Source organism: Hirundo rustica, chromosome 4, assembly GCF_015227805.2.
Source record: "Hirundo rustica isolate bHirRus1 chromosome 4, bHirRus1.pri.v3, whole genome shotgun sequence".
NCBI lineage: Eukaryota > Metazoa > Chordata > Aves > Passeriformes > Hirundinidae > Hirundo > Hirundo rustica.
This window is the reverse complement of record NC_053453.1, coordinates 68508446-68533616: the sequence shown is the minus strand read 5'-3', so window position 1 is coordinate 68533616 and position 25171 is coordinate 68508446. Positions and strand designations below refer to the sequence as shown.

At 41.3% G+C, this 25171-nt stretch overlaps 1 long non-coding RNA gene across 1 annotated transcript in view; it reads left to right on the top strand.

The window, feature by feature from the left end:
- The first annotated feature begins 13611 nt into the window (after nt 1-13611).
- The window catches only part of LOC120752004 (uncharacterized), a 74286-nt gene continuing 62726 nt past the window's right edge, over nt 13612-25171 (top strand). The window contains exons 1-2 of the long non-coding RNA XR_005700569.2: nt 13612-13738; nt 17672-17848. This is a non-coding gene — a long non-coding RNA (uncharacterized LOC120752004). The remainder of the gene's footprint in view (nt 13739-17671; nt 17849-25171) is intronic.

Genomic DNA, 25171 nt, shown 5'->3' with positions numbered 1-25171 from the left:
TTTTTCTGCACACTGAAAAAATGGGAGGCTTGTGTAAAATACTTTAACCTTTTCCTGTTAGTTTTCTTTATGTCTAGGATTTAAAGTAAATAAGAGACCAAATACAGATAAGTTCGGGGGTTTTCTCAAAAGAAAAAACCAAAAAAAAAAAACCCCAAACCCCAACCAAATAAACCTCAGCCCCTTCCTACCCCCCTCAAAAAAAAAAAAAAAAAAAAAAATATATATATATATATATATATTTGAAAATACCTAGTGACTTATACAAACCTAGTTTTAAGTTCAGGCCATTGACAGCATTGTATCGAAACCATCTCCGTATTGGCATTGCATTAGAAGTGTTTTATGGCAACATAAACTGAAATACAACTCATAACTGTAAGTAGTAAAGCAGTATTTATTGGCTGATCACGCTCAAAGTAACTAGAGAATGTTTTAGTGAACTGCGTAGATTAAGAAAGGAATTTAGGAGCATATGGCTTGGTGATAGCTAAAATTAATTTCTTCAAAGTAGTTTTTAGAGGCCTGTAGCAGCTACACGGTACAATGCAAATAAAATATTGGTTGAGGGTTCACAAACTGCTGAATACTCCTCACTGAGAAATTTCAGAGTACTCGGCAATATTGCTCCTAATGATGCTATTTATCTAAAGAATTTTTTTTTTTTTTTATCCTTAGGTTGTAGTACTTGGGGGCTGTCCTGTTGATGAGGACTAGCTTAAAGGAATATAAAATAGTTCCTCGCATATTAGTTCATTATTTTGTGGAGGCTTGCTAGAAATTAACTCTGAAAGTAAAAGAACCAGAATTGCCTGGTTTATTTCACAGCCAGGGTTTCTGGAAGTATGCTGAAAATTAACATAGCACCGTATAAAGACCACGTGCATGTTAACTGAAGAGGGATTAAAATCTGTTCATTAGATTGGTAATTTCCAGTGTTTAAATTTAAAATTATTTTTAGTCTGCAACTTGAAATATAACTGCTGATAGAACTATTCAGCCCCTCATATGAATGTCTTCAGAAATTATGCATGTGTGCTGGAGCATTTACATTTTGAAAGTGTTTTGTGCTGGAGTGCCAAGATTCTCGTACAAAATGTTTGGTGCATGGAATGAAAAATGAAAAGCATAGACAATACTTTGCTTAATTAAAAGATTTTTTTTTGTAGCTGGCTAGGATGAAGTTTGGCATATTTTCAGATAATAATTATGAAGTTTTGCATATTTTCAGGTAATAATTGAGTGAAACACAGTGAAAATAATCTAAGATAGAGCGAGTTAAAGGCAAAATGAGGGTTTCTACCTCATCTCAATCCTCGAAATGCAATTTTGTCCTCCAAAAGGGAATTTAAGGAGTTGCTGATAAATGAACTGTCTCTTCTTAACCTCCCACCTCTCTTGGCTGAAAATCTGGCTTTTACCTACTAGTGTGGAGAACGAGGGGAACGCAAGGGCAAGGTCCATGTGTTCTAGGCCTGGGAGGGGTGCGGAGTGCTGGGCAGAGGCGTGCTCCCTGAATGGCACAGCAGTGATCCCACGGGAGCAGGATCTGCCGGCAGGTGGGCCACCTTGGGATCCTTACTGCCAGAGACAGCAAGTGGGCTGTCCGGCTGAACTTTTTCAAATTAATTGTGATTTCGTCCGGGTGAACGTTGCCAGGTTTGGATCGGGGTAAGAGAGATTTTATTGTGGGTAAAGGGGAGGGAAAACGGAGGAGGTGGAGAGGAGAAAAGAAAAGAATGGAGCGGCAGTTAGCTCTTTGAGATGTGGGTGCAGTCCGGGGTCCTCGTCTTTGTTGAGTCTGTAGGATGAGTAGGACTGCGAGGCTGGATTGTATTTTGTGTGGCTCTGTGGGCACTGCACTGTCTTCTCGTAGTCCATGCCAAGTATTTGTAAACCTTTTGTAGAAGCTAAGGAGAAATTAAAGGATTGGAAGGAACGCCTTGTTTCGTCCAGTTTTCTTGAGAAAAGAGAACAGAATTTTTTTTTTTTTTTTTTTTTTGGTGGAGGGGGGGATGTAATTCACATCCGCTCAGCGCTCCGTCAGCTCCCCTGCGAGCAGAATGGGCTCTGTGCTGCGCTCGGCCTCCGTCCATGTGCCACATGTTCCACAAACCTTGGCAGGGCCTTGGTGCTCAGAGTCTGCCGTGCACATGGGTGCTCAGTGATCGTGACACCTTCCCTCAGGAAAATGGAAATGCGCTCTAATTAGGCATTTTTCCTGCTAACTGCATCAGTCCCTCGCAGCTTGAAGCAGGTGCTGGTAATCAGCCCTCCCTCCTCCCCCCGCAGTGGTGCTGCTTGTGCAGGTCTGAGATGCACAACAAAGCCACGCTGCCACAGTTCTAATGCTGATTTATGGCGCCTGTACCTGTCCGAGAAGCGGGGGGGGGAGAGGAAAAAATTTAAAAATACGATTGCACGTCTTTTGTTTCTCAAATAAGACACACTGTGGAGCGTGTTCCTTCGTAGCCGCATGCGTGTTCGTGCAGCGTGTGCTCGCCCAGCGCGTTTGATTGTCGCAGAGATAAGTGTTCATTTATTCCGTATGCGTGCAGCTAGCTAGACTCACGTTTGCAGCCAGAAGACAAAAAGTTGGAATCCCTATAGCCAGCACAATGGACATTCCCCAGCAGTGATCCCAGCAGATAGAAAATGGACGGGGAGATGTTTGGAATTGCACGTGCATTTCGGCAAGTCCTGAGTTTATCTGCTGTAAACTGTGCTGGGCCGTGCAGATCTGTACTTGTTAATGCATCTGACTCCATACCTGAGCCACAGTACGCTGAATTCTATTGAGCTGAGTTTGATGGGCTTTGGAGCAATCCCCCTCCACCTGATATTCACTAACGTAGTTTGTGTGCACATTTGTGGAATCACTAATAATTCTGGCCTGTAACTTCTCACTAGAGATCATAACAGCCTGTGATTCTTTTAGGAATGGTGCAGAAATATGTCCACAGGTATTTCTCTACACTCACAGAGGGTATTTTAAATCTCCAGTTCCAGAAGGGTTTTATTTTAATTTGACTTACGATCTCCAAAATAGAAGGTGATTCTGTTCAAGACGCCATAATTTGTAGAGGGATATGTAGGAATAAAATGCCCAGGATCAGGCCCTTTGCAGCCTGTCTTTAAAAAAAAAATATGCCATCAAATATGAGATCTCATCATTTTGAGTTGCCCTTTATAAAAACTGTCTTTTTTCACAGATTAGTGTTGCCATTTATTTAGTAGTTGTATACTTCTCGTTCTTGCATACGTTTGAAATTTGCTGTTCTGTACCTCTGGAAACAAAGGATCTGATCCAAAGGCCTCTGAAGGCAATGGGGGTTTTTCCACTGACTTCAAATGGGATTTGGGTTAAGACTATATACATAATAGTTTCAAATAAAGATCTGACTGCTACGGTGTTTTTTCAGGGTCTTCCACAAAACTTCTGAAAACTCTCGTGGAAATTGTCTAGGCATGATGCTCTAAAATACACATCTAAGCATGAATCATGTTTTGTTGTTTTGCTTTAAAAAAAAAAAAAAAGGGGGGGGGGGGGGTTTGCAGGGTTGTGCTCCAAAGAGCTTTATCTCACTGGTGCTCTAAATGAGTGTTCTATGAATAAAAAAGAGGGAATGTTGGGTCAATATTTGGTATGTAGCTGATGCATTACCTTATGCATTCTTTATTTAAATTAGGGCAGCCTTTTTGGAAGGAGTCTATAGGTTTGAGATGGCAATGTACTGCCTATTTATTTTTACACGCGTAAATTTAAATTAACCTCAACCGTTGTATCCTGTTATCTGCCAAGGAAAACATTTAGCTCCTGTCCAATCTGTGTGGAGTTTCAAAGTGATTTGCTCTTTTCAAACTTGTTAAAGCACAAATAGAAAAGTAAATTGCTTTGCATACCAATCGAACATTTTGCAAACGGGAAGGAAGAGGAGCTAAGGAAAAATGAATTTATTATTATAATAACCAATATACCTTTATCAAATATTAATTAAGTCATCATTTTCTACAGCCCTTGATTGATTGCATTTGAATTGCTGACTGATATTTTGCCACACTTTAAATCTGAGGGACGCTTAGCATGTTGCCTATTTATTCAGATACCTTCACACAGATATGTTTACTGTGGCATTCATTTAGCTCCTGAAGTTCTTTTGTCAATCTAAGCAGACATTTCCAGAGGAGAGGGCAGCTACAATTTTAATAATAAAAGACTTCACGTGGTTTTATAACTACAGAGGCAAATATTTTTGGAGTGCCAAATTAGAAAAAATAGTGCTATTTAGACTGATCTTGTTGCCTTTATTTTTCTCTGATTTTTTTTTTTTTCCCCTCGTTTTGTGTAGTTTCAAAAGTAGGAAAGTACCCTGCAAGCAGTTGATCTCAGGAGCTGAAAAACAAGGAGCAGCACCATCAAATCTATTTATTTTAATGCTGGGGACAGGCCGTTGAACTGAGTAGCTTAGAGAAATATGTGAGAGCAGAGCGCGTTTGTTTTTCACAGCCCTGCTAGGCCAAGGTGTTCTACACCGGAGTTAATGCCTCAGACAGAGGAGTCGCTGCGAGGGGCCTGTAAAAGTGAGCACCAAATTCTGGCTTTTTGGCACAAGTTACGTTATCGTTTCCAAAGCACTGCTGACAGTAACTGGTCTCACGGAGTCGCAGTAGCATAGGTGATCGAGGAGGGGTTGTTCTGGGGGGGAGTTCATTTGCATTTTCATCTGCAGGATGTAATAACCATAAAGCAGCTACAAATATTGACAGTGTCTCAGATGGACAGTCGTTTCAGTTCAGGCAGTTCTGTGCTGGTGAACACGAAGCTTTGACATGGACTTCTAAATGCATTGGCAATCTTTTCAGAGCTGCTCTTGCTTTTCGTTGGAATGCAGTGTGCAAAAGGCTAGGACTGCTGTTTTGTTGCATCCAAGAGATTTTGATCGCTATATTTGTTTAGCTACCCAAACACAAAGAGCTCTGGTATATTTACTTTTACATTGTATATACAGCAAGTATCATTTTCAAAAGATTTTCCTCTTTGATAAACCATTCTTTATTTTCTTCTTTTTTATGTATATATTTATTTTTCACTCTGGTTTCAGGGGTTCTTTGGGGTTTTTTTGGTTTGTTTTTTTTTTTTAAAGAAAGGGGAGTTGTCATGATAGTTTTGTTACCTTTGGCAGATAAGATGTATTGTCTAATTTGTCTATAGGAAACAAAATAGTATATCCAGTCCTGAGTCACTGGAAAGTCTCCTACAGATATCAGAGGGTTTGGGGTTGTTCTCTCAAACCCAGCTAACACTAATTTAAAAACCTGATGCAGGAAGCCTGAACTCAAATGACTCTTAAAGTGCATTTAAAGAACACTACATTCTGCACAACCTTCAGACTTGGGCAGTGAGCTTTTGTACCTTCTTGCTTTATCCAGTTTAACCCAAGGAGTGTCAGTCCTGCGTTCTGGTTTTAAGGGTCAGAATAATACAGAAATAAATTAAAAATAATACGGAATCAGTATTCTTCCTACTCCAGCACGCATTTATGAATTGCAGGGTGCACGGAAGGAATTGATCACATCCCAGAATGGATGGAAACTGTTACAGGCCCAAAGGACGTATATAATTTTGCTGCAGGGGTTCAGTCATGAGGTTTAGTTTAGGTTTTAATGCAGTGTGACATATAGGGTTTTTTGATTGCTTAGTTATTATGTGAATAAATAATTAACATTTTAAATTTTTTTTTTATTAGTAACCGTTTTATCAAAACAGTTTTTCAACTTGATCTTTTATGAAGATAGCTAGTTACCGGTTTTAATTGAAGGTTATATGTTTCTCATTCTATAATTATTATAGAAGGAGGAATTTACATGATCACAGGGAAATTTTGTTTCTTAAACGGAGATTTACAATTGATGGATTGAAGGTTTAAGGTGCAGATTTACATTTAAATTACATATTACATGACATTTACATTTTAAATTATACTAAAACAATTATTTCTACTGTCTTATTGGTACCTTTGAATGTCTCTATAAAATTATTTCATTTCAAGTATAACCTACTCTACTATGTATATGTCTCACATATGAGAGCTGAGTATTTTTTGTATGTGTGCACTAATATTTGGTGTAACTAAAAGTGAAGTTGCATGTATAATATTCACATGTATACATTTAAGATGCTGTTTGGCACTTTACTTAGTGATTACTTCTCTGTAACACAAAATGTGTTTGGGGATGGTATTTAATGGCATAAAAATGATATCTATCAGGTGCTTGCATTTTGTTTTCCTCAAAACGCCTTCAGGAATCAAAACTCAGCAGTGTTGCTTAACAGAAGCTTAAGGATTTCTATTTAATTAATTAATTAAAATCTATTAAAGACTAGCACATGGCTGCAGGTGCAGCCAGCTGGGAGCAAGGTCTGGAGTCTCGAGGAGAGGGCTGGTTTGGGATAGGAAAGCCAGCTGGAAGGTGGTTGTACCTGTTGTGAGGAGCGTGCCAGAGTGCAAGTCAGGAGTGAACATAGAATAAATGTCATTTTCTAAGGAGGCGTTCATGTTTGTGGAAGGTACCATGCATGTGTGTGTGTGTCCCTGCTGGTGCAGCTCCCTTTGGTCCATGCCGCTGCGGGCCGCGTCTTGCAATCGGTTTTATCAAGTCGGAAGGAACTTAAAATATGAGCATAATTCTCTTCCCAAAATAGATTTCTTCACAGTGTCAGTTGGATATGGCTAGTTTGCACCCATATAAGGTTCTGGGCTGGACACAGAAGCACTAAAATTCCATCATTGTTGAAATAATTGCTGCGAGCTTTTTTAACTTTTGATGCCTGCTGAGCTGAATACGCCAGAGTCCACACAGGCCTGGTGGTGGGTCGGATTTCGCCTGGAAAAGGGCAGGGGGTGCACCTGTATCCAGTTCCTGAATTTTGTAACTTTTCCTGTCATCAGTATGTTCCTCCTGAGATACAATCTAACCTAAAACATTAAATGGAAGTGCAATTGAAGGCTCGGCAGGAAGTGCTAGCGAGCTCTCCTGAACGTTCATCTGTGAAAAACTAGGCCTATGCCTTAACTGCGTGTATTAGTTCTAAGGTTGCAAGTAGTGGAAGAACAAATAGAAAAGTCTTAAAATTCAATTAACACCAAGATATCAAGCTGAAAAAACACTTTGCCAGTGCATTTGCAGCCTCTGTTCTGGCTCTGTATGAGCATTTCTGTAGAGCACTCAGGACAGAAGTTTCCACAGGTGGCTATTGGGTGGATATTGCTTCTAATGGCAATTTAAAAAATAAAGCCACTCTTCATAGAGTGAATTTCGCATTCGTGCTGATGGCTAGTTCAAGGCCTACATAAAGTTTAGGCCCCACTCAGATCACTTCAGATAGCTCCCAGCTTTTTTGCTGTCTGTGGTGTACTATGAGCTACTACTGAAGTAGCTACTGGAAGAAATAATGGGTACAAAGAATAGTTTGTATTGTGCCATCAAAATCACTGGAGCTAACACATCTGGGACTGCAGATTATTTTGATCACAGTTTATTTAGTCATTCTTCTGTCTTTTTGTATAATATCCTCTAATTTGTAAAATATGCATCTAGACATGCTGTTCTCCAGAAATTAAGCCATGATGAAATGGGCATTCTGGTGCCTTTGTCTGGAAAAGTGAGTGAGAAGTTGGGAGATTCTTTTTCACTCAGCCTTGGGTGTATGAGTAAGAGCCTTTTCAAGTTTCCTCCTCTTACCGTGCAGCACCTCCCCTTGTAAGGTGGAGATAGATCTGGTGTTGCCCATGAGATTCCTGCTGTGAGAAACAGCTGATGGCTGGATAAACCACGTACAGCAAACGCTCAGCACAGAACACTGGTCTGGGAAGGGAGAGTTGCTCGGAATGCAGAGCCTGCTGAATTTGAAGTGTCCAGCATGGCCCTTGCACAAGGAGCGTCTCATAGTCTGGGTCTGGGGTGTAGCTGCTGTTCTAGGCCTTGATTGCCTTTAAATGAAGGCTTTTTCTCATAGCTTTGGGAGGCCTTGCCTCCCAAAATTCACTGGTATTCCTTGCCAAAGTGGAAAGGATATGTATTTCTTACCATGAGGTTTCTTTTATGACCACTGTCTTGTAAATAAATGTTTTATGCATTGATAAATAATAAGAGAGACTAACCCACTCATCATCTGCATCAGTATACCCAAAGTCAAAGTCCAGGTCAGATCAGAACAGCTTGGGAGAAAAATGCTGTGAAGTTGCCTGGTCTCTTATCATTCCAGTGTAGGATTCTGCTGTGCAAGTAATTAAAATCTGGTACGTTGATAGCATTTTATGATCATAGGGGGAGGTTAGGTAGATCATTGTGTAAAAAAATCCAAAAAACGAAACAATCCCCCCAAAGCCTTACAGAATACTGAACAACGACCACGAAAACTAGAACTTACAAATCATAACATTTTATGTGCTCCCTGCAGATCAGAAAGCTGGGAGGCAACTTTTAAAGATAAAGACACAAGCATATTTTACATGTTTTGTTTGCTGGCTCTTTTTTTTTTTTTTTTTTTTTTTTTTTCCTCTGACAACTCTATTGTTTTTATCCTACTGCTTGCCTAAATGTAATTGAGTTTAGGATTCCTTTCTTTTTACAGCGGCCTCTCCTCTGTTTGCACTAGGAGCTTGGTTTCTGGGAGCCAGGAGGAGGCAGGTTTGTCCACACTGGCACTGTGGCACTGCAGTGGCTGGAGCAGCAGATGTCTGGGTCACTCTGTGTCCAGTGTCCATTCCCCAAGAGCGTGGCCACCCTGGAGTGCCCCAGACACACTCAGGGTGCTCACCAGGGAGCAGCTGAGTGCACGGAGCCACACTGGTTCCACCATGTGGACGGCTCCAGCAGGCCAGGGTGTTTCAGAAACACTGGAAAAGCTGTTTGGGTTTAGTTTTTTCCTGCATTATTTTTAATAAATGTGCCTGTGGAAACCAAATCCTGCAGGTGCTAATGCATAGGACTGACTTGTGCACCCACATGTAGTCCCAGGCTGGGAGTCTCTGTCCTCTCTCCGTGTCCTTTCTGCTTCTCCACTGCATCCCCTCTCTCTTCATCCACAGCTCCTTGGTGCTGACTGGCAAACCAGTGCTTTGAGCCAAAGGGAGGAATAGTCTGCAGCCAGACTTCTCTGAAATGTTTCCTAGTATTCCTCTGCCCTCTTTGGCAGCTTTATAGTCTGATTATTAATGACTCTGAAAATCTTCAGGTGAGTGCTGCTGGGCCCCTAAGTTGTGGTGCTGGTATGGATTTTGGTGTCTCCATCTGCCTCAGGAGTGCTTTTGGTAACTGGTGATCCTGGATTCTAATTCCCGCTTCCAGGTCCAGCTGCATATGGATGTCCTGAGCACTAGGGGGGCGTAAGCTGGCCAGGGCTGGCAGCTCGCCTCCCTTGTTTGCAGTATCAGTTGAGATCAAATGGGAGAAATTAATGTGATAAACCTAAGCAGAAAGAGATGGTGTAGATGTTCCAGTGGAGTTGGACAGGGGTTTTTTGCTGTCTACATGAAGTGAGTGCTCCGGGCTTTTCTCATGCTCTTTGCGCAAGACTTCCAAACTCCTGTGTTTGATTTTTTTGGGTTTTCCCCACTCTTTCTTTCTTCACCCTTTAGGTCAATTGACATCCAGTCTTTCCAACATTACTGGTAGGCAAAGCTAAAATTAACAATTAAAATCTGGAATGTTGATAGCATTGCTCTTGCAGGCATTGTGTTGTTCCTGTGTGGTTGTTGCCCGCCTTTGGCTGATACGCAGATCGGGGGCAGGCAAAGGAAGCTCCCTGTTGTCCTCAATGAAAGGTGTGCTCAAAGGGATGAGCAGGTTTCAGCAGCCTGAAGCAAAGGCCTGGGAGCTCCTGGTGCCACAGTCAGACTGGCATGGTTTCAGTGCACTTTTTGAGAAACAAATGTGTTGATTGCCGCAGGAGTTCATTGTCAGGGATAATGAGAGTTGCAAATACGCGAGAGATCTTAGTTGGGAAGAAAATCAATGGTAAAACAATGTTTCAATCTATAGCTTCAGTAAGTAATTTACTTTTGAAATCTAGTTCTGCTCAGAGGTGGAACTGTTTCCATTCATGCTTTGTTGAATCACATTATTAGAGTAGTAAGTCTGCGTTGGGAAGATTCTGGTTTTTTTGTGTTAGAAGCCCTTCCAATAACACCTTAAACTCCTCACAGCTGTTTTCTTTACGTCTGATTTTAAAAAGTGGAATTTTTTACAAGATGCATTTGAATTTTATTTTGCAATTGATAAAAGGCTCCTCTTTAGCATGGAGTATGCACATTGCAGACTATTTGACTGGAAGCCAATTTTTGTTATGAGCATATATTTTATGAATAAGTTACTAGTATCACTTATTCTTATTGTAGATATACTGCTACAAATAATGTGATGACTTGTATGACTTGTACCTCAGTGGGAGTTTTGCAAAGACTAACACCATGAGACATTAAGCTTCTCCCTAAAATACATGAAAAAAAGAAATGACATAAAAATTTTTATTTGAGAAACAGAGACAGAGAAAAAAAATAAAGACAGCTGGGTGAAACATGTTTCTGTTGATTTGAGAATTCATGTTTTATTTTGTCTAGCAATCAATATGCATTTTTTTCTTTTTAGAAAATAAAAAGACATAATTTGGTTTCCAATTTGAAAAAGCAGAAGCCCTACGTCTCCATATTCCACGCGGTTTCATGTTGCGCTCCGATTTTAATTTTGCCTTTTGCGTGTCCTGTTTTCAACACGAACTTCAGCACTGAAATGCGCCGCTTTTGTAAATTCCTCTTTCAAAAGCAGAAAGGTGCTGATTTCAGTTCAGATATCTAAAGGAACAGCCGTGACTCCGTGGCTGCTCCTGGTGAAGGAAGAAGCATGGTAGCTTCTGGAACGGCAGCGGCAGACCCCGAGCAGTTGTGCCTGTGCTGGTGCTGGACTGCTGGGCAGGCTCGTCTTCAGCAGCACATGGTGTTCTCCTGTTTGCTGTACCTCTATTTAATTTGTCTCATCTGTGGCACAGTCTCCTCTAAAGAGCTCGAGCTTCAGATGAAAACGTAGTTCTCAGGCAGAAAGGAACTGCAGTAAAAGTAGTTGTACTACTAGTTTGTCCTATGATTAATAGCAAGACTTGCTTAGAAGTTAGTCTTTGATTTCCTCTGTTTAATTGTAGCCCTAAGTGAAATGGGTTTTTGATTTATAGAAAATGCAAAATTGGGTACAGAAAGTTTTAAATTACAGTAACAGTAAAAAAATTTCCCACAATAATCATCCCATATTGTTTCAATTCAAAAGAGCTAGGGCTTGATTTGTGTGGGAAAGAACCCATAGCAGCCAAGTTCCATATTTGAAACTGGGGAGAGGGGAGGATCAATTACCCTCTTTTGAGAGCATAAAAATATGCCTGAACTTCACTATGTAATACTTTTATCATATATTCCCTCTCTGGAAGGGTGTGTGTTGATTAATTAATTTAGGATAGCTCTTTTCTTACATGGATACCATGTAAAAGCAAGTAGAAAAAATTGTGTTCAAACATACAAGAACATTGGTTTAAAAATCAAAAGCTTTAGGAACAGCATTGGCTTGTAATCATAATGGAAAACTGACCTATTCTGTTTTATAATATTTGCAACAGGCAGAACGGTTCAATAAACTGTGAAAGTTCTAACAGCCGTAGTTCAATAACAGTAGCTTTAATAATAGTAGTTGGATTCCTAAGCTACTTTTTGGAAGTTCTGCATGCTGATCTCACTTTTGCTGCGCCATATTTGTGCTGACTTCTTTCATTAGACCGCAATGCTTATGTGTATTTACAGCACTAATCCTAGATGTTGAAATTCTGGATAGTTAAAGTATATTCGGTATCACTGAAGCTATTCCGGAGTAAATGAGTTCACTTTAACAGATGAGACCAAATTCTGCTCTATTTACAGGGGTAAATGCTGAAAAATGCTGATCTGATCTATGCAAGTTTGCATGCGAGTTCCTGAGAGTAGGAGTTTTGGCCCTTTATATTTGTTCTTTTGTCTACCACAACACAGTTAAAAATAATTCTGAAAATAATAATGCAGTTGCAATGCAGAAAATAATAATGCAAGCTGTTGGTCAGCTTGGTGGTTTTTAAAATCCTGCTTCACAATCTCCTCTCCCATACAGTTTTATTTGGAACACACTGAGTTTACAGTTTGAATATAAACTGCTGCTTCTATTCCATTTGATTTGGCATGACCAAGATGTAAAATCTAAACATAAAGCACAGTATTGATCCATTTATAAGCATTTTCAAGTTGTAGTGCACTTCTTGGATAATTTATTGTTGTAGGATTTTAAAATCAGGTGAGCTCTGCATTTGTGCTATAGCCTGACAGTTTAATCAAGATACAAATTTAGAAACAAATCAGCACTGTCTTTTATATAGTGCCTCTAAATCCGTGGTAATTTGTACCAGACCTCGGTAACAGGAAAGGATCGCCGTTTCATGCTACCAATACCAGTGGGTGTTGCTCCCCAGCTGCATCTTATAAGAGAAGATGCAGGAGAAATTAAAGGATCCCCACGTGTATTTTTCTGTAATGTACCTTTTGCAGAGTACAAGGCTGATGGAAAATTCCCTTGAATTCGGCTGTAAATAGTGCCATATGTTCTGCACGCTTTAACTCCTACCTTTTGAGAGCACTGGGCAGTTTCTAATTCAGCTTTCTTTACTTTGTAGTTTTGAAACGTTGAAAAAGACGTAAAAGCTTGTGCTCTGCTAGCTCAGAACCGGGAGGGGAGAACTCAAGTGCTGCTGGTGCCTACCCTGGCTGCCTCAGGGCTCTCCCAGAGGCCTGTTTCGGGGAGCTCTGCCGTGCCAGGATGTCCCTTGCAGCGTGGGCTCGTCCCTACACTCTCAGCTCCAGCGTATCCGAGCTATAGGCTGAGGCTGTGTGCGCTGGCAGCACAGATGGAGTGTGCTCTCATTAGGACTGTTTGTTGCCTGTTGGAACACACAGCATATTTCTACCGTGGCATCAACAGTTTCTAAGAACTGAGGTCAAAATAAACAGGTTGCAGTTGGATTCAGGAACAGTCTGGGAAACAACTTAAAATTCCCTGCTTAGGCATAACCATATTCCTAGATAGTTGCAGGGGCACAGCCAGTAAATTACAGATATTAGCACAGGTACGCTAAATTGTCCTTATTTTAAATAAAGGAACAAATTTAAGCACGGTGCTCCTGCACTGTTTCTCCCAGTCTTTGTAGTGCTTGAGCAAAGGAAAAGCGACGTCCTCGTGCCCACATGGAAGGTGGCATTCCTGTTTTTGCCAGGCCTGGGCCTCCCGTGCAGGTGCGCATGTCGCTGAAGGCCCCGGCGCATGCGGGCTCTGTGCAGGAGCAAAGCTGGGCCGCTGGCAGGCAAACCTCTGGCAAACCTCCTGGAAGCTGCTTCGAGTTGCTACTGCCCCAAACTCCCCACCCCACCCTTTCCCTGGGGATTAGTGCTTCCTCAGCAGAACCCGCACCTGAGCTGCCTCGTTGCAAACCCACAGGTCCGGCCCTGGCCCCTGGAAGGGCGTCGCTCGCTGCAGAGCTGCTGCGGCACGCCCGAGGTCTGAGCCCGTGGAGTCAGCGTGGAGAGCCCTCGTCTCCAGCAGCCAGCTGGAGCAGACCGCTGGGAAAAGGGAGTTTGGTGTGTGACAGCGAGATTCGCCAGTGCCCCTTCTACCATTGGTAAGTGTTTCCAGAATCACACACACACTCACACTCCAGGCGACGGCCTGGCCCCGCAGGCACGAGTGAGTTTCAGCCAGGGATATCAGTTTAATTCGTAGTGCTTAAAAAAAACAGCAAAATTTTGTGAAACAGGACAAATGCTTGTGATGATTTTGGCTTGAGTAGAGATGTAAAATAGATTTGCTTCCTGACAGAATCAGCAGCAGTCACTTGTAAGGGTTTACTCATATTTGTCCGGTCACAGTTCATTTGCAGCCAAAGGAGCTATCCTGTTTGTTGAGTTGCGAACACACAAAGGCGTAGCAATCTGCTAGATGTTAGAAAATGTTCTCATGGGATTTGGGGGTTTTTTTGGGTGGGGAGGGTTAAATCTAACTCTAGTTTCAGTGATTAAAATGTAAAAAAAAGGGTTTTTTTCCTTTTCAGAAATGAAACATCGAGCTGTATGGTATGCATAAAAGTATCTATGTAAATGTAAATGGCTAATACAGATATGTGTAGTGGAGTAGTAAAAAGAGGTGTCAGAAGAATTAAGAAAATTTTGAAGACTGATATGGAAAGATGTGTATAATTCTCTGAAAGAAAGGGTAAAAAAGAATTTTTTTATTATATTCTTTGCTGCTACCAGTTTACTGCTGTTGCCATTCTTACTTCCCATGGCATGAAGCGTTCAGTGGTCTGTATTACAACCACAGGAATGATGTTATCATCCCTTACTTTTCCACAGTGACAGGGAAGCAGCACTCCTAGAATACCTTGTTTATGGGATGATCTTACTGTCTCCACAAGGTTTTCTTGGTTCTTGCTCCTGTTCTCCATATGCCTCTACACACAGTTTGTGTGTAAGAATGTTCCTTTCCATCCTTGACCCTGGCAGGTCCTGTGCAGCCTCATTCATCCTGACCCACCACCTCTTCCCTGCTCACAGACAGCTGCTGAGTCTCAAGCTCTTCACTGACTGAATGCAGTTGGGAACACTCTCCTCCCCCCCACTTTTAAGTTGGCTCTCAAAGCCCATCGCAGATGGTCTCTACCTCATACATAATAAAGATTTTTTTTTTTTTTTTTCTGAGGCGGGTTTCTGTGAATGTGAGAGGCAGACAGTCTGGCAAGCTTAGACCTGTGTTTTTATATTTTTTTTCCTAAGTGAGCCTTGAGGGATTTGTTTGCCATAATTTGAAACCCCTTAATAGCTTATGGAGCTCAGTAATATCTTGGTTCCAGTGGCTGGAACCTGATTTGTCCATTTGATATTTTCTAAGGGGAAATTATACACACTGGCAAAATGGAGTTAGGGCCCAGCTGGACAAGACAAAGAGATTAAGCAGAAGCATTCCAGGAGCTAAAGCAGTTGCTTTAGGAAGGTGGTCTTCCAATAAGTGTATGGTAAGCTTCTGCTAACTGTGTGTGAGTTGCTTTGGGGTCACCTGTTATAGTTGTGTATTTCAAACTTCTTGTAAGACTTATTTCAGTGAGTTCCCTCTGTCCTATTTTCAGGCTTGAGCAGAAAAGTCTGTGTACCAAAATGCTCCCAAGACCTCATGTAAGAGCCTAAGGAACATTTTCAAATGTCAGATAGTTTGGGTTCTAGGTAGCTCAACACCGCTGCTTCTTAGTTCTATTGGTGGTGTTATTCCAGTAGCATTCCAGGAGCCACAAAAACAGGTCCATTTCAGCAGTGGTTTTGACCCCAGTGAGAAAAGATATGTCAAGGTGAGATATGCAGTTGTATTTTTGAAAAGATAAGGGAAAAATGTCCTAACTAAATTGGATTTTGTTCATGATGAGGAAAACATTTTTAACGGGTATTTCGCTCCTCTGTTGTGCATGTTAAATGCTGTTTGTATCTGTGTGTGTGTGTGTGTGTGTGTTGTTACTCATTGTATAGGAACAATGAAGTTCAACACCAACCCGTGAACTGTAGAGTATTTGCTAAAATACTTTGGGGTTCAATTGTCTGAAGCTCTTGGCTCTTAGAGGGAAAAAAGTCCCACAGGTATCAGATAATGCATTTTTGCAGGGCCTGAAGGATGTCAAGAGTAAGGGTCTCTGAGAAGTGAACAGAGCAAATGAAATCTTTCAAGAAGAGATGAGCTCCAGAGAACATTCCAGTTAGGCGGCAATGGTCAGCATCACAGGGTTCATCCTTCAGAGTGGAAGAACCTTGGGAGGCATCTAGTCCAGTCTCCTGCTCAAAGCTTGGCCAGCTGAGACCAGGTGGCTTAAGGTTTTGTTCAGTTAGGTGATGAAAGCCTCCAAGCATGGAGACTGCACAGCCTCTCTGTGCAGCCCCATCCACTGCTTGACTGACTTCATGGCAGAAAGGTTTTCCATTGTTTCTAACCCGAACCTTTCGTATTTGAAACTCTGTCAGTTGTTTCAAACTCTGTGGTGTCAAACCCACTGTGAATAACCTGGCTCTGGTTTCTCCTAGCCTCCTGTTGGGTGTGGAGGGGCTGTCACCAAAGCCTACTCAGGTCCCTTAGCCCCTTCTCACAGTGCTGATGGTCACTGGCGGGGGTCCTGCTCGTTCTGCCTTCACTGCAGTGTTGATCAGCGGAGGAGTGGCACAGGAGCCTCTCAGGACAGTGCTGGAGCTGACCCATGCTGTCCCATGGGATGCTGGCACCAGCACAGGCAGGGTGGCTCCTTGTGAGCTGCATCACTCTTCTCCAGCCCACTTAAAGAGTGTGGGGTTTTTTGCTGAACATCAGCTGGAAACAGTGCCAGGGGCTGATGCTGTTGGCCTTCACAGCAGATTCCTGGGTTAATAGTGTGGCGTTACTAATTTAAGGTATTAATATAGGAAAATATTAGCTTGGATTAGAAAATCGTCATAGTTTAAATGCTAGAAGGTGTTAAAGCACTGTAGAGTTTCTTTGCAGAGTGTTTTTTGAGCTGCTGAGATACAGGGTTTAAGCATAAAGCAGAACAGTGAGAGATATACTTAGTCTTAAAAATTGTTAGGTGTCATGTAATTGCATAACTGCAGAACCCGAGGCTTTAAGAGCAATACTGAGTATCACGAAATTGTGATTTGATTTTAAAATAAAGCAACATCGATAAGATCAAGAGTCTGCTGCTTTTGTAAAGCAAATGTTCATCTAAGAGGGTTTTTTTTCAAATAGTGAACCATGTCTGTAAAGTTCTGAAATGATAGCTGCTATTATGTGCTCATCTGCTTGGCACAGTAATTAAAGTATACTTTAATGCTCTGAGACACGTGTTTAGAAGTATGGATTGAAATTAATCACCCTGCCCCTATAGAAATTGCTTGCTGAGCATATGTGTTGCTATAGAAAGCTGTGAGTTTGTGTCTTGCACGTGGGTAGAGTTACATTTAGTATTTCATATGTTGTATTAAATAGAAATACAAAAATACATTTAATTTTATTAAAGATATAGAGCAGAGTTATTTACATATTTATCCAGTGTGGGACAAGCATTTTTACAGCTAAAATTTACACTGTAATAACCACTAAAGGTGGAAATGTAAGTGTCCCAATAGAGCACCGCCCCGTGCAGTGCCATCGAGAAGCTCATGGGTTGAGAGAGAGGAGCAGTGGGCTGAGAACACAAGAAGAACAAAATTGATGTCTGGGGGATTGTTTGAGAATCACTGCCCTTGCAAACTTAAAATGTGGGCACAAAAAATGTCTTGTTCCTCCCTGCTTACAACTCCAACATTGGACCCAGTTTAAAAAAGTGGTTGCTTTTGCAAAATTCTGACTTCTATACTCTCACCAGTCCACATACCTCTTTCAAGATCTAAATGCAGTGTGCAAGCAGCCTTTCTCTTACAGCTAATATTGATATCCTGCCCTAGAGTTACAAAAGGAGAGAAAACTCTTGCAGACGTTTACTGCTGTAGTGGATATATATTTGCCTGTTTCTGGGTGGTGAAAGTTGTTATTTTTATTATTTTTGCAGCATATGAGCCTGGATGTAGCCACCCTGTCAGGAGTGTAAAATTTACAGCAGAAATTATTTTAACACTGGAAAAGCTCTTTCTCATCTGAACCATCATTCAAAATGCATGATGGAAGTCACCAAGCAGTTTTCCATCCCACTGTCTGCAGGACTCCAGCAGGTCTTCTGAAGCTTAAGGTAAGATTGAAAATGAAGAACAAACAACTTAGTTGCAAAGTAGAAGCTGGTGCAAAGCATGAAGGTATAATTCTAGGATAGAGAAGATCCTGTTTGTGCATTGACCCCTGTCAATAGGAGCAAAAGCATTGTTAGAAAATGTCAATGCAATATTTGTTTAAATAATCAAAGCAGAAGGAGCAATAAGCCCAAGTTTACTACCAGAATCAAATATATATAAATGTATATATGGATATATATACAGCAATTGCTTAGTATTAAAAAAATGAAAGGATATGTTATGTTTTCTTTATTCTTTTGAAAATATGTGTCAAAGTACAGAAGTGTTTAACTATGAAAAATAAGTGTTAGTGTTAAGGAGGTAAAGTAGGAACCACTGAGTAGGATAATGTATTTTGTCTTGCTTAGTTCCTGAGAAATAGCTGCAATATTTGCACTGTGTACAGTTCATGCCGTTGCTTGTCCTTAGTGCTTTTGGTTTGTGTTCTGCAGTGGTGCGTGCCCATTATCTTACATTTGGTGAATTAAACTCTTCCAGTGTACTTCCTTATTTCTCTGTCAACGTAGTACAGGCAGCTGGGGTATCATCAGGATCCCTTCTCCATGACTGAAGTTACAGGATTTTATATAAAGAGCATTTTCCAGAGGCTATCAGTATGTTCTCTTATATCTGGATTGTTTTAGGTCACATATATAACTAAAACACATTCCAGAAGCCTTGTTTTCTAAATGCATATTGGGCACAGTTGTTAATGTTGCAGGTGTTCACATCCAGGACAGTATAAAATGCTGGTTATGGCAAAAGACAAATAATGGAATGCTCACTTCATAGCCATAGGACCTTGGCCTGGGCCTAAAAGCAGACATTTTTTTTCATTTGTTTATAGACAGACGAGTTTATAATTAAGACAGTAATGGGCATAAGCATTCTTGCAGCCTTTGTAGCTCATCTTTCTTGAAAGCATCAAAGAGAATATTTGTGGTAGAACGCACAGTAATGAGAGTGGGGGAATCAACAGCATGCAGATTCATTTGTTTATTTATTTATTGAATCTGGTTATTCCCTCTCCTCCCATCGTCTGTGCCTCTGCAATAAAAGCAGAACATGCCTATTTTCTCTCTTTGCCATCACTCCAAATGCTGTAGAGAAGAATGATAGCTGGACACAAGTACCACACTGTGCACCCCAGAACACCAGAGGTATTAATGAACACAGGCAAAGACTTGTGTAACCATTACATCAGTGTTCTATTTCTGGAAATGACTACTGTAAATTACCATTTGGCTGAGGAATCCTTCATGCTGATCTGGATCCTGCATGGCCCAACTGTGGATTACATCAAGCACATGAACAAGCTGCCCAGGAATCCTGGCATGGAATGGTATTATTTTGTTTAGCATAAAAAAAACTGTGTGTTCATGCATACATGTGTATAAATATGTAAAGCGGTTTGGCTTGCCTGTGTCTGAGGGCAGAGCCCTGTATGTGGCAGACCTTTTAACTTCAGGGGTTGTACATCTTTTAAGTCAGCTCTGAGGCAGTTGAGGTGAGCTGAAGTGTCAGTCTTGGGGGGGCCACTGGTGTGTGAGAGTTGCCACAACAGTTTCTGTAAGGGCCCTTAGGGAATCTGTGATTTGATTCCTCTCGCAGCTTGTCCAAACCAGCTTGTGTAGATTGGCTGTGAAGCCCATTTATCTTTGCAGCACCTGGGACACCAGTTTGGGGCTGTGTATCTGATGATGACGTACTTGAGGGTCAGGAGTTTTGAGGCCTTTAATAATTATCTAGAAGGATGACTTCTACTGAGGATGTGTTACCAGTCTGATGATTTTTGTCTTGGCTTATTGTCTTTAGTTAGCAGTGTTAAAAGGCTGAAATTTGTGTGTTCCTACATTTTACACTGAATTTAAAACACGAATATCTCATCATAAGAATCTTCTTTTTAAAAATGGAGAGAAAGAAAAAAATATCAGTCTGGTTAAGAGGTGATTGTTCTTATTAAGAAAACAGTGAGTTATTACTGCTACCTCTGACGTATCTAAGTCTGGTAATACATGTATCTCTTTAGGACTAGACCTCAGAATAAATTGCAAGATCAGAAACTAAATTAAAATCTTCTGAAACTCGACCCTCATGTATTTTTAAGGAAATGGTCTATTCCAAGAACTCTAATGTATGAAACCTTGTTAAGATTAAAGTCTTTGGAGGCTGAAGTTCATTTTTTGAGGAAGAAACCCAGTTAACAATAAAATCAGGTAATGCCCAATGATAGTCACAAATAATTAAATTAAATTTTTAGTCAGAACATTATTAATGTGTACAATAAGTAATAGCTGTGAGGAAAGGCTGACCCCATGCTTGTTAAATTGCTTGAAAGTTAATTTGAATGTGTTCAGGTGAAGAAAGATCTGCTTGTATGGGATTTTTTTCCTTTCAGCTACAGTTTTCTTTGTAATTCCACAAGAAATGGAAGAATTTGGGCTTGTCAGACCCACCCGTGAAAAGCACATGCCCTTGTACACAAGTGATCTTCACTCAGCTGGTGAGCAATGAATACAGAGAATGGACAGTGCAGTTGCTCCAATATTAAATTGCTCTTGCAACCCTTTCAAGCTGGATTTCTTTCCAGCTCACAGGAAATCACTAATAGTCTTTTTTTTTTTTTTTTTTTCCCCCGAGAAGGAATGTGCTGGGGTAGAAATACAGTATGCAGCATAAAGATTAATAAATATCCTAAAGTTAGATAATTGTAAAGGTATTGACTTTCTCCAACTGAAAGGAGAGTAGTAAAACAAGGGAAGTTAATTGTGAGAGAGCCTGGTTGCCTCTTACTGTCATTGTTATCTCTTCCTTAGAATGTTGCCAAACTTAAAATATTTGGGGTGGACTTTCAGTGCTGAGTGTATTATTCAGATTTGCTGCCATAGGCAAGTTCAGTCATAACAATTCACTTTTCCTGAGCAGAGGGTAGCCTTTCCTTTGGCATCTTTTAAATTCTGACAACTTTGTGCTTTAGCTATAACCTTTCTCTTCTCTAAAGAAATTCTTCATTTGTGCAGTCAGCTGGCTGATTTAATCTCCAGCTGAAAAATGATCACGAGATGAGTGTATGTTCCTTAGAATTCAGTCCTGTTTCTGATGGGTTTGTCTCTGTACAGGATTCCTGTGCAGGAGGTCCTGTGAGAAAAAACTCTGTCAAACATCGGAAAAAAATGAACTTTTATTTTAAGATTTTAAGGAACAAAAAGATCTGGCAAGAAACAGCATAAGAGGATGCTTAAACTCTCTGGGTAGCCAGGAGAAAGGTAGAACAGGAGTAATGTTAGAGTATTTTGGGCAAGTCATGATCTTTCTTGAAGATTTTGTTATAAGTCATATTCTTAATTTTTATTAAATATTTTATTTTTTTAAATTACTGAACAGGTTACCAAGTACTTTCATAGTCTCATATCATTTTGCTATTAACTTTGCACTTAACTTGATTATATTAGTAATCAGTTAAATGAAATTTTTAAATAAACAATGATTAGAATATGTGAATCCTTATCCCTGGAAGCTCCATACCCAACTAAAGCAAAACATGAGATAGATAGTTAGATAGATAGATAGATAGATAGATAGATAGATAGATAGATAGATAGATATCAAATAAGTTGATTTAAAGCACCCAGAAGCATCATTTCTGTGTCAGTGATGAAATGAGATGGGTGGGTTTCCCCACCTACTTTACAAACCTGCTCTGGGTGGAAGGAGGGTTTCTGGAAATGCCTCTATCCTCACCAGGTACAGTGAGTGCCCACTCCTGGGCATCCCATGGTCAGCAGGTTGAAGTCCCAGGAGATGTCCCACACACCCACATTGCTTGGAACTGGAACCAGTGCCTGTTAAACTGGCTGGGAAAAGGGGTGCTGCTTCTAACAGGACAATTTCAGGACACCTTTGGTCAGTCTTTAATTTTTCCTTTACGTTGAACCCCAGGATCACAGAACTATGGGTTAGGTTGGAAAGGACCTTAAAGCCCATCCAGTTCCACTCCCTGACATGGACAGGGACACCTTCCACTATCCCAGGTTCCTCCAAGGCCCCGTCCAACCTGGCCTTGGACACTTCCAGGGATGGGGCAGCCACAGCTTCTCTGCAACCTGTGCCAGGGCCTCACCATCCTCACAGGGAAGAATTTCTTCTCAATGTCCATCTTACCTTGCCCTCTGTCAGTGTGAAGCTATTCTCCCTTTTCCTGACACTTCTCTGTCTTCAAGTGGCCTGAGATGGAGGACATTGACTTTTAAGAAACCCAGTTCAGTTGCTGAGTAAAACCCCACCAGTTCTGAGGTCATTGTCTCTCTTGTCTCACATTTTCAAAGACTTCAGGCACTTCCAGCTCAATGTGTCTGTCAGGGGATTGTACCAATTCTTGAGTTGGGTAGCAGACTAGGAAAAGGTGGAATGCTGAAGGAAGGTAGTAGAGGCCTTTTGCAGGTATATCTGGTATTCTTTGATGAAACCTAGGCATGCAGTACTCAGGATATGATTCTTATATCTTGTTGAAGGTTTTTAATTTTTTTTTTTTGGTTTTTTTATGGGCAGGAACTGCTTCTGCTCTGTGAAAACTCCAGAGTGCACACTGTTTTTGAAAAGTAAGTTTAAAGGGCATGTTGTTTTCAGTGTAAATGTGGAGCTGCTGGTCACAGGCACAGATTGCACTAAATTCATGAGTTCATGCAGCACTCCAACAAATACTGCTTATAGGATAGTAGTTTAAAGAGAGTGCAGTGTTTTGTTCTCCCATTTCTAGGTATGGTTTAGCAGCCTGACTTGATCAATCAATACCATGTGACCGCTCAACTGTCTTTGGGAGAGCTTCACAAATCACAGGCGAGTTTAGGGCTCCTGAGCTGGTTGATGTAATCAGGACACACATCTATAAAACTACAACCTGGATTCAAGCAGTTACCTGGCCTCTCTGCTCTTTTTTTTTTCTAATTTCAGTACTATTGGACAAGGAAATCAAGGAAATAGTGTGTCCACAAAATTCAGATGTAGTAGACTGGCTACAACAGACAATCATTAAAAAACAGCATGAAAGACTACATAATTTTAAGTGTATGTAGATTTAATTGTAATGGCTGTGCCGTGTATTATTCTCAGGCTCTGGAATGAAGCACAGCGACTGACATAATTTGTTCTGAGTATTCCCTGGATTGAAAATTCTCACTGTTTGGATTGTGTCATGAAACGGTTGGCATCCCAACAGTCATGACAAGTGTATATGTTGGCAAGGAATTAAAAATGGTGGTGCCTCTGAAGTTTAGCAGGAGGTTTCCTGCCTGGGGATGGCAGGCAGTTGTAGCTGTTACAAATGCCATTCCCTTGTCTGCACTGCAGCTCATTTCTGAAACAAAGCAAGCTTGGGCACATGTTCCACTTTGTAATAGGAACTGCTACATTTGGTTTTCTTTGAGTCGTCTCTGACACTGGAGCCTTCATGTGCCCACTTCTCTTTTTTTCTTGTTGTTTTGTTAATAAATCAAATCTGACTACAAGATCTTTCTGCCTCTAAACCGCAGTAAGGGCTGCTTGAAAAAGCGTGAGCCTCCCAAATTTTTTACCCTCAAGAGGAAATAACTGATTTTTTTGTTTGTCTTTGATCCAGTCTCATCAATGAAATTTTCATTCTTCAAACAATTGAGCCTGCAGTTCATTATAGTGCAAGGCCGGAACCCTTCTATTACCTTATTTTTAGCAACAATTAAATCAAGCCTTAAAATTGCATTAGCAATAAGAAAGGCCTGCACCGGTCCCAAATCTGAGAACTCAGCTCTTAAAATTTGCTCTGACTGAGGCTTCCATGAGGGGCAGCAGGAGACTGAATCCCAGCACTTGGCTCTCCTGGTGTCATTGGTGGTGTGGCTTGGTGGTACTTGTGGCCAAATGAAGCGTATGGTGACCCCGCAGAGCAATTTAAATTCCGACATCCTCATTTGCAGAATTTCCACTTGCTCTGATAAAGCACTTTAAATGAGTTTTTACTCCTTTAAATGTAGCCCTGTTGTGCTGGTGACCTGAGGGTGCTGTGCCTCTTTGGGTGTGGCAGCCCCCTGGACCCACCTGGACGTGTCACCTGTCCTGGGAATCCTTTCTGGCCTCCTCCAGCCCCGAGCTGAGGGTGCAGGGTCAGAGAGCACCAGGATGTCTCAGGCAGGTGCATCTGTGCTGGAGACTCAGTGGATCTTCCACAGCCTGGGACAGTGAGGAGCTCCCACCTTCCAAGCCCCCTCCGGGCATCAAGGGCACGGGGTGCTCTGCTCCTGTGGGGTTGAGCGTCTTCCCAGAGCACAGCCTCTGACTATTTATCAGAGCTGATGTACGTGATTAAAATGTAGCTTCCCTTCAGCTTATGGAGCTTTGAAACTCTGAGAGGCATGAATTAATGGCTGTGTCTGCTGCAGAGTCAAGGAGCTGTGCTGCCAAAGAGAGAAGTTGTTCTGCCAGGTGATTTGTTAGGGTCAAGCATTGCCTCCAGAATTTTTCAAGCAAGAATGTTTATCTGCAGCTGGGACTGACTGACACCATCACTCCTTTGTAGGACACTTGCCGTTGAGAACGTTGTAGTTTTCCTAAACATGGCTGTTAGAAATCTAGGAGAAGAAATTCACTACTTAGGCAGGACAGAGGTGAGGCTGTTTGGAAGTGTCTGCCAAACTTGTGAGAGTAAACTCCCGTCACACTGACTGTGGGAGCCCAACTGGAACTTAGAAAAAGGAGCATAGTTTGAAACACTGATGTTTTACTGTCGTCCTACCCAACTGGGATATCCACATGTTATGGGTATTAAAGCTCTCCGAATACCCATATTAAAGTCTGCTGCAGAAACATGGAGCCCTCATGTTATTTACCTAGCATGGTGTGCATGGAAGCATGGTTAGCATCAGGCAGGCTGAGAGATCCACAGAGAGAAAAAAAAATCTGATTAACGGCACCTAGAAGAGGGCAGAGTAACCCCCTGCAAGGAACCAGATCCCTGAGAATGGAAACTGACGGACCAAGATTTCAGACCCGTGTGGAAGAGCTGTGTCTGTGCATGAGCCTGACAAAGGGGATAAAAATGACAAGATGAAGGTAGAGCTTTCTTACGCTTTCACCAGGCAAAATGAAAGAGTGAAATAAAATTGCCAGGAATGAATACAGAAACCCTGAAACAGCTGGGAAAAATATTTGAGGAAAATGTACAGGAGGTAGCAGAGGGATACTTTTCTCTAAATCCCGAAAGCAAGAAGCAGAGAAGAGAATAGATGCTTGCATTGTGTGGTGGAAAATTCTGG